The sequence below is a fragment of the Bombina bombina genome, chromosome 2 (assembly GCF_027579735.1).
Source record: "Bombina bombina isolate aBomBom1 chromosome 2, aBomBom1.pri, whole genome shotgun sequence".
Lineage (NCBI taxonomy): Eukaryota > Metazoa > Chordata > Amphibia > Anura > Bombinatoridae > Bombina > Bombina bombina.
This window is the reverse complement of record NC_069500.1, coordinates 788676341-788685716: the sequence shown is the minus strand read 5'-3', so window position 1 is coordinate 788685716 and position 9376 is coordinate 788676341. Positions and strand designations below refer to the sequence as shown.

The 9376-nt window shown below is 38.0% G+C and overlaps 1 pseudogene; it reads left to right on the top strand.

The window, feature by feature from the left end:
- Window positions 1–473: 473 nt before the first annotated feature.
- Window positions 474–9135, top strand: LOC128647264 (uncharacterized; annotated as a pseudogene).
- Window positions 9136–9376: the final 241 nt, after the last annotated feature.

Sequence of the window (9376 nt, the reverse complement as noted above, 5' to 3'; positions counted from 1 at the left end):
AAAAAGATGCATCTCGAAATGGCGTTACACCTGCGACTGTGACCATGGCAAAACGATCAACGTAGATACAATGCTCCGCGGTGTAATGAGGTAGCTATTATTTTTCAAAATGGTAGATGGTGAACCTCCTCTTAAGCAAAATCTTTTTATGCATTGTCGAAGTCCTAACAATGAAAAAACAACAGAAAGGATAAGCATTTTAGATCCAAATTTGGAGCCAATGTTGTATCCACTTCTTTTCCCTTTTGGGGACCAAAGTTGGTCACCTAAAATGAAACTTAATTACAAACCTACTACTGTAAGAAATATAAGAACTAATGCAATTTTATGGGTACATGATTTCCGTTTAACCCGTTTAACCCATTTCTGAGTGCTGGCAAATTGATCCAGCAGTACTTTGTAGATGCATACGTCTAACAGAGGGTAATCGACAAAATCAGTCAAAATTGAGGGTTAAAAAGTATACAGATCTCATGAACCATCTTCAAAGTGTAGCTGCAGCACAGGGCTACCTTCCATCTACATTCCAAGGTAGTATAAGAAACATGGTACAGAATTACCAAGATGCCATGGCTATTGTTAGAAATTATGGGAAGCCTGATTTTTTTCATAACCATGACATGTAACCCGAAATGGTCTGAAATTGTTGTTAATCTGAAAGAAGGTCAAGCAGTTGAATTTCACCCTGATTTAGGGGCCAGAGTTTTTCATTTAAAACTTCAAGAACTGACATCACAAAGAAACATGTTTTCGGTAAACCAACTGCCAAAGTTCATGTTATTGAATTTCAGAAACGTGGATTACCTCATGCACATATTTTGCTTATTGTATCTTCAGAAGATAAGCCTAAAAATGGTGAAGTAATTGATAGCTTTATTTCTGCAGAAATACCTGACATTCAAGTCCATCCCCGGTTACATGCAATTGTAACCAAGCACATGATACATGGGCCCTGTGGGGAGCATAATCTAAGATCTCCATGTATGGTTGATTGTGTATTCCAAAATCCTTCCAGGAAGAAATTTTGATAGATGTAGATGGGTATCCACGTTACAAGAGATCCAAAAAAACAGTTTCTATTGAAATAAATGGAAAAACAATTGATAACTTTTGGGTTGTACCTTACAAACAATGTTTGACATTAAAATACAACTGCCATAGCTGTGCTTCCATGAAAAGTGTAAAGTACATATTCAAATATATTTATAAAGGGCATGACTGCACTGATATAGCAATTAAAGAACATGAAACTCTTCTTCATGATGAGATAACTACCTTTATGGATTCTTGATATGTCAGTGCTCCAGAAGCAGCATGGCGGCTTTTTGGTTTCCATATGCACCGTCAATCGCATACCATCGTGCGATTACAAGTTCACCTTCCTGGAGAACAATCAGTATATTTTACTGAAGATAATATTGAAACTGCTGTAGAAAATTCACAATCAAGAGACACAACTTTGACTGCTTGGTTTAAGTTAAACCAAGAAGATTTGTCAGCTCATGCATTTCTGTATACAGATATTCCTCAGCATTTTGTTTTTCATCCAAAGACATCAAAATGGAAAAAAGGAGTACAAATTTGAGCAAATAACACCATTGGTTGCATGTACTCTGTAAACTTAACTACAGATATTGAGAGATTTTGTTTAAGATTACTTTTACTCCATGTTAAAGGAGCAACTTCTTTTGAAGATATTCGAACAGTTGATGGAGTTCAATTTTACACTTTTAAAGAAGCAGCTCAAAAATTATGTCTTTTTGTAGATGATCAATCATGGGACTTAACTCTGTATAAAGCTACAAGTGAAATGATGCCTCGACTGCGTAGAGAGCTTTTTGCTCACATTTGTGCTTTAGTGTCTCCACCAAATGCTAAAGAGCTTTTTGAAAAGTACAAAGAGAAACTATTTTAAGACTTTTCAAGCCACCCTGGTCACACACCAGACTGTCAAAATTGTTTAAATTATGCACTTAGAGATATTCAGGATATCTTGATTGTTAAAAATAGTCAGGATTACCAAATCCTCCAAACAATTTAACAGGAAATCCCAGAGACCTCTATGATGCTGTTTTTGAAAGTTATACTGGAGTTCAAATAAATGCACCTTTTAATGATCTTCAAAGACAAAGTTTTGAAGAAATCATTGCTGCATCAGAAAATGAAACTTTACCACAAAGGTGTTATTCCCTTGATGGTCCTGGTGGTAGTGGTAAAACCTACTTTGTTGAGGACATTTAGAGGAAACAGTGAGGTAGCATTACCAGTTGCTTCAACAGAGATTGCGGCAAATTTGCTTGAAGGTGGACAAACATACCATTCGCAGTTTAAGTTGCCAGTTCCTTTGTTGGACACTTCAACCTCTTCCATAAGGCAAACCTCTAATGAAGCGCAAATGATTCGTACTGCAAAGATTATTATTTGGGATGAATCTACAATGTCTTCAAGTGATGCACTCAGATGCGTCATCAAACTCCTTCAAGAGCTGATGAATAACAACAAACCTTTTGGAGGAAAAACATAATTTATGTAAGAACTTACCTGATAAATTCATTTCTTTCATATTAGCAAGAGTCCATGAGCTAGTGACGTATGGGATATACATTCCTACCAGGAGGGGCAAAGTTTCCCAAACCTCAAAATGCCTATAAATACACCCCTCACCACACCCACAATTCAGTTTAACGAATAGCCAAGAAGTGGGGTGATAAAAAAGTGCGAAAGCATATAAAATAAGGAATTGGAATAATTGTGCTTTATACAAAATCATAACCACCACAAAAAAAGGGCGGGCCTCATGGACTCTTGCTAATATGAAAGAAATTAATTTATCAGGTAAGTTCTTACATAAATTATGTTTTCTTTCATGTAATTAGCAAGAGTCCATGAGCTAGTGACGTATGGGATAATGACTACCCAAGATGTGGATCTTTCCACACAAGAGTCACTAGAGAGGGAGGGATAAAATAAAGACAGCCAATTCCTGCTGAAAATAATCCACACCCAAAATAAAGTTTAACGAAAAACATAAGCAGAAGATTCAAACTGAAACCGCTGCCTGAAGTACTTTTCTACCAAAAACTGCTTCAGAAGAAGAAAATACATCAAAATGGTAGAATTTAGTAAAAGTATGCAAAGAGGACCAAGTTGCTGCTTTGCAGATCTGGTCAACCGAAGCTTCATTCCTAAACGCCCAGGAAGTAGAAACTGACCTAGTAGAATGAGCTGTTATTCTCTGAGGCGGAATTTTACCCGACTCAACATAGGCAAGATGAATTAAAGATTTCAACCAAGATGCCAAAGAAATGGCAGAAGCTTTCTGGCCTTTTCTAGAACCGGAAAAGATAACAAATAGACTAGAAGTCTTACGGAAAGATTTCGTAGCTTCAACATAATATTTCAAAGCTCTAACAACATCCAAAGAATGCAACGATTTCTCCTTAGAATTCTTAGGATTAGGACATAATGAAGGAACCACAATTTCTCTACTAATGTTGTTGGAATTCACAACTTTAGGTAAAAATTCAAAAGAAGTTCGCAACACCGCCTTATCCTGATGAAAAATCAGAAAAGGAGACTCACAAGAAAGAGCAGATAATTCAGAAACTCTTCTGGCAGAAGAGATGGCCAAAAGGAACAAAACTTTCCAAGAAAGTAATTTAATGTCCAATGAATGCATAGGTTCAAACGGAGGAGCTTGAAGAGCTCCCAGAACCAAATTCAAACTCCAAGGAGGAGAAATTGACTTAATGACAGGTTTTATACGAACCAAAGCTTGTACAAAACAATGAATATCAGGAAGAATAGCAATCTTTCTGTGAAAAAGAACAGAAAGAGCAGAGATTTGTCCTTTCAAAGAACTTGCGGACAAACCCTTATCTAAACCATCCTGAAGAAACTGTAAAATTCTCGGTATTCTAAAAGAATGCCAAGAAAAATGATGAGAAAGACACCAAGAAATATAAGTCTTCCAGACTCTATAATATATCTCTCGAGATACAGATTTACGAGCCTGTAACATAGTATTAATCACAGAGTCAGAGAAACCTCTTTGACCAAGAATCAAGCGTTCAATCTCCATACCTTTAAATTTAAGGATTTCAGATCCTGATGGAAAAAAGGACCTTGTGACAGAAGGTCTGGTCTTAACGGAAGAGTCCACGGTTGGCAAGAGGCCATCCGGACAAGATCCGCATACCAAAACCTGTGAGGCCATGCCGGAGCTACCAGCAGAACAAACGAGCATTCCTTCAGAATCTTGGAGATTACTCTTGGAAGAAGAACTAGAGGTGGAAAGATATAGGCAGGATGATACTTCCAAGGAAGTGATAATGCATCCACTGCCTCCGCCTGAGGATCCCGGGATCTGGACAGATACCTGGGAAGTTTCTTGTTTAGATGGGACGCCATCAGATCTATTTCTGGAAGTTCCCACATTTGAACAATCTGAAGAAATACCTCTGGGTGAAGAGACCATTCGCCCGGATGCAACGTTTGGCGACTGAGATAATCCGCTTCCCAATTGTCTACACCTGGGATATGAACCGCAGAGATTAGACAGGAGCTGGATTCCGCCCAAACCAAAATTCGAGATACTTCTTTCATAGCCAGAGGACTGTGAGTCCCTCCTTGATGATTGATGTATGCCACAGTTGTGACATTGTCTGTCTGAAAACAAATGAACGATTCTCTCTTAAGAAGAGGCCAAAACTGAAGAGCTCTGAAAATTGTACGGAGTTCCAAGATATTGATAGGTAATCTCACCTCCTGAGATTCCCAAACTCCCTGTGCCGTCAGAGATCCCCACACAGCTCCCCAACCCGTGAGACTTGCATCTGTTGAAATTACAGTCCAGGTCGGAAGCACAAAAGAAGCCCCCTGAATTAAACGATGGTGATCTGTCCACCATGTTAGAGAGTGTCGAACAATCGGTTTTAAAGATATTGTTTGAGATATCTTCGTGTAATCCTTGCACCATTGCTTCAGCATACAGAGCTGAAGAGGTCGCATGTGAAAACGAGCAAAGGGGATCGCGTCCGATGCAGCAGTCATAAGACCTAGAATTTCCATGCATAAGGCTACCGAAGGGAATGATTGTGACTGAAGGTTTCGACAAGCTGCAATCAATTTTAGACGTCTCTTGTCTGTTAAAGACAGAGTCATGGACACTGAATCCATCTGGAAACCCAGAAAGGTTACCCTTGTCTGAGGAATCAAAGAACTTTTTGGTAAATTGATCCTCCAACCATGATCTTGAAGAAACAACACAAGTCGATTCGTATGAGATTCTGCTAAATGTAAAGACTGAGCAAGTACCAAGATATCGTCCAAATAAGGAAATACCACAATACCCTGTTCTCTGATTACAGACAGAAGGGCACCGAGAACCTTTGTAAAAATTCTTGGAGCTGTAGCTAGGCCAAACGGCAGAGCCACAAACTGGTAATGCTTGTCCAGAAAAGAGAATCTCAGGAACTGATAATGATCTGGATGAATCGGAATATGCAGATATGCATCCTGTAAATCTATTGTGGACATATAATTCCCTTGCTGAACAAAAGGCAAGATAGTCCTTACAGTTACCATTTTGAACGTTGGTATCCTTACATAACGATTCAATATTTTTAGATCCAGAACTGGTCTGAAGGAATTCTCCTTCTTTGGTACAATGAAGAGATTTGAATAAAACCCCATCCCCTGTTCCTGAACTGGAACTGGCATAATTACTCCAGTCAACTCTAGATCTGAAACACATTTCAGAAATGCTTGAGCTTTTACTGGATTTACTGGGACACGGGAAAGAAAAAATCTCTTTGCAGGAGGTCTCATCTTGAAACCAATTCTGTACCCTTCTGAAACAATGTTCTGAATCCAAAGATTGTGAACAGAATTGATCCAAATTTCCTTGAAAAAACGTAACCTGCCCCCTACCAGCTGAGCTGGAATGAGGGCCGCACCTTCATGTGGACTTAGAAGCAGGCTTTGCCTTTCTAGCTGGCTTGGATTTATTCCAGACTGGAGATGGTTTCCAAACTGAAACTGCTCCTGAGGATGAAGGATCAGGCTTTTGTTCTTTGTTGAAACGAAAGGAACGAAAACGATTATTAGCCCTGCTTTTACCTTTAGATTTTTTATCCTGTGGTAAAAAAGTTCCTTTCCCACCAGTAACAGTTGAAATGATGGAATCCAACTGAGAACCAAATAATTTGTTACCCTGGAAAGAAATAGAAAGTAAAGTTGATTTTAGAAGCCATATCAGCATTCCAAGTTTTAAGCCATAAAGCTCTTCTAGCTAAAATAGCTAGAGACATAAACCTGACATCAACTCTGATAATATCAAAAATGGCATCACAGATAAAATTATTAGCATGCTGAAGAAGAATAATAATGTCATGAGAATCACGATGTGTTACTTGTTGCGCTAAAGTTTCCAACCAAAAAGTTGAAGCTGCAGCAACATCAGCCAAAGATATAGCAGGTCTAAGAAGATTACCTGAACACAGATAAGCTTTTCTTAGAAAGGACTCATTTTTCCTATCTAGAGGATCCTTAAACGAAGTACCATCTGACGTAGGAATAGTAGTACGTTTAGCAAGGGTAGAAATAGCCCCATCAACTTTAGGGATTTTGTCCCAAAATTCTAATCTGTCAGACGGCACAGGATATAAATGCTTAAAACGTTTAGAAGGAGTAAATGAATTACCCAATTTATCCCATTCTTTGGAAATTACTGCAGAAATAGCATTAGGAACAGGAAAAACTTCTGGAATAACCACAGGAGCTTTAAATACCTTATCCAAACGTTTAGAATTAGTATCAAGAGGACCAGAATCCTCTATTTCTAAAGCAATTAGAACTTCTTTAAGTAAAGAACGAATAAATTCCATTTTAAATAAATATGAAGATTTATCAGCATCAACCTCAGAGACAGAATCCTCTGAACCAGAGGAGTCATCAGAATCCGAATGATGATGTTCATTTAAAAATTCATCTGTAGGGAGAGAAGTTTTAAAAGATTTTTTACGTTTACTAGACGGAGAAATAACAGACATTCTTTATGGATTCAGAAACAAAATCTCTTATATTATCAGGAACATTCTGCACCTTAGATGTTGAGGGAACTGCAACAGGCAATGGTACTTTACTAAAGGAAATATTATCTGCTTTAACAAGTTTGTCATGACAATCAATACAAACAACAGCTGGAGAAATAGCTACCAAAAGTTTACAGCAGATACACTTAGCTTTGGTAGATTCAGCACTTGACAGCGATTTTCCTGTAGTATCTTCTGACTCAGATGCAACGTGAGACATCTTGCAATATGTAAGAGAAAAAACAACATATATATAAAGCAAAATTGATCAAATTCCTTAAATGACAGTTTCAGGAATGGGAAAAAATGCCAAAGAACAAGCTTCTAGCAACCAGAAGCAATAAAAAATGAGACTTAAATAATGTGGAGACAAAAGCGACGCCCATATTTTTTCGCGCCAAATAAGACGCCCACATTATTTGGCGCCTAAATGCTTTTTGGCGCCAAAAATGACGCCACATCCAGAACGCCGACATTTTTGGCGCGAAATAACGTCAAAAAATGACGCAACTTCCGGCGACACGTATGATGCCGGAAACGGAAATAGAATTTTTGGGCCAAAAAAGTCCGCGCCAAGAATGACGCAATAAAATGAAGCATTTCCAGCCCCCGCGAGCCTAACAGCCCACAGGGAAGAGTCAAATTTTTGAAGGTAAGAAAAAATGGTTAAATCAAAATGCATTATCCCAAATATGAAACTGACTGGCTGAAAATAAGGAAAGTTGAACATTCTGAGTCAAGGCAAATAAATGTTTGAATACATATATTTAGAACTTTATAAACAAAGTGCCCAACCATAGCTTGGAGTGTCACAGAAAATAAGACTTACTTACCCCAGGACACTCATCTACATATAGCAGATAGCCAAACCAGTACTGAAACGAGAATCAGCAGAGGTAATGGTATATATAAGAGTATATCGTCGATCTGAAAAGGGAGGTAAGAGATGAATCTCAACGACCGATAACAGAGAACCTATGAAATAGACCCCGTAGAAGGAGATCACTGCATTCAAATAGGCAATACTCTCCTCACATCCCTCTGACATTCACTGCACGCTGAGAGGAAAACCGGGCTCCAACTTGCTGCGGAGCGCATATCAACGTAGAATCTAGCACAAACTTACTTCACCACCTCCATCGGAGGCAAAGTTTGTAAAACTGAATTGTGGGTGTGGTGAGGGGTGTATTTATAGGCATTTTGAGGTTTGGGAAACTTTGCCCCTCCTGGTAGGAATGTATATCCCATACGTCACTAGCTCATGGACTCTTGCTAATTACATGAAAGAAAACAATTCTGCTTGGAGGTGATTTTATACAAACTCTTCCTGTTGTTGCACATGAAAGTTGATCAGTTGACAAATAATGGAGATGGAATATTTACAAACGAGCATGGTTTTCATGAAGATATCTTTGAAATTCCATCTCAAATGATCTGCAAATACTCCATTGTAAAGGAGATTTTTGGTGAACATTTAAAAGATTCTGATGCTTTTAAGTTTGCCAAAATGGCAATTTTATGTCCAAAAAATACTGATGTGGATAAGATCAATGAAGTAGTTCTCAGTTTGTTAGAAGGTGAAAACTCTACTTATTTAAGCACTGATTCTATTGATGATGAATCCCAGGAAGACAGGGATAATTACCCAGTTGAGTTTTTAAATGCATTGGCTCCTTCTGGGATGCCAGTTCATAAACTCAATCTCAAAATTGGCAGTATAATTATGCTTTTGCGTAACCTTAATACTAAGAGAGGTCTCTGTAACAGCACCATATTGGTTGTGAAAGCTTTGCGGCAAAATGTAATCATTGCTCAAGTACTAACAGGTACCGCTGAAGGGCAAAATGTCTTTATTCCTCAAATAGACTTAGCCCTAACTAATACATAACTTCCTTTTATATTATGAAGAAGACTATTTCCTGTTAAATTGGCATTCGCTATGACTATTAACAAGTCTCATGGTCCAACTTTAGATAGAGTTGGTATCTATTTGCCTGAACCTGTTTTCAGCCATGGTCAGCTATATGCGACGTTCTCTTGAGTGAAGAACGCTGCTGATGTTAAAGTTAAAGTCATAGATGGACGAGAACAAGGCTGCTTATTAACAGGAAGTGATGCCTGTTTTACAAAAAAATGTGGTCTACACCTTTTGTTTAAATATATATATAAAAGCAGACTGACCAAATAGGGTGTTGCTACACCTGTAGCTTAATCATATATATATAAAAGTAGTTTATAACTAATAGTGAATTAAAAGTACCTATAGTTTAATTATTTTAATA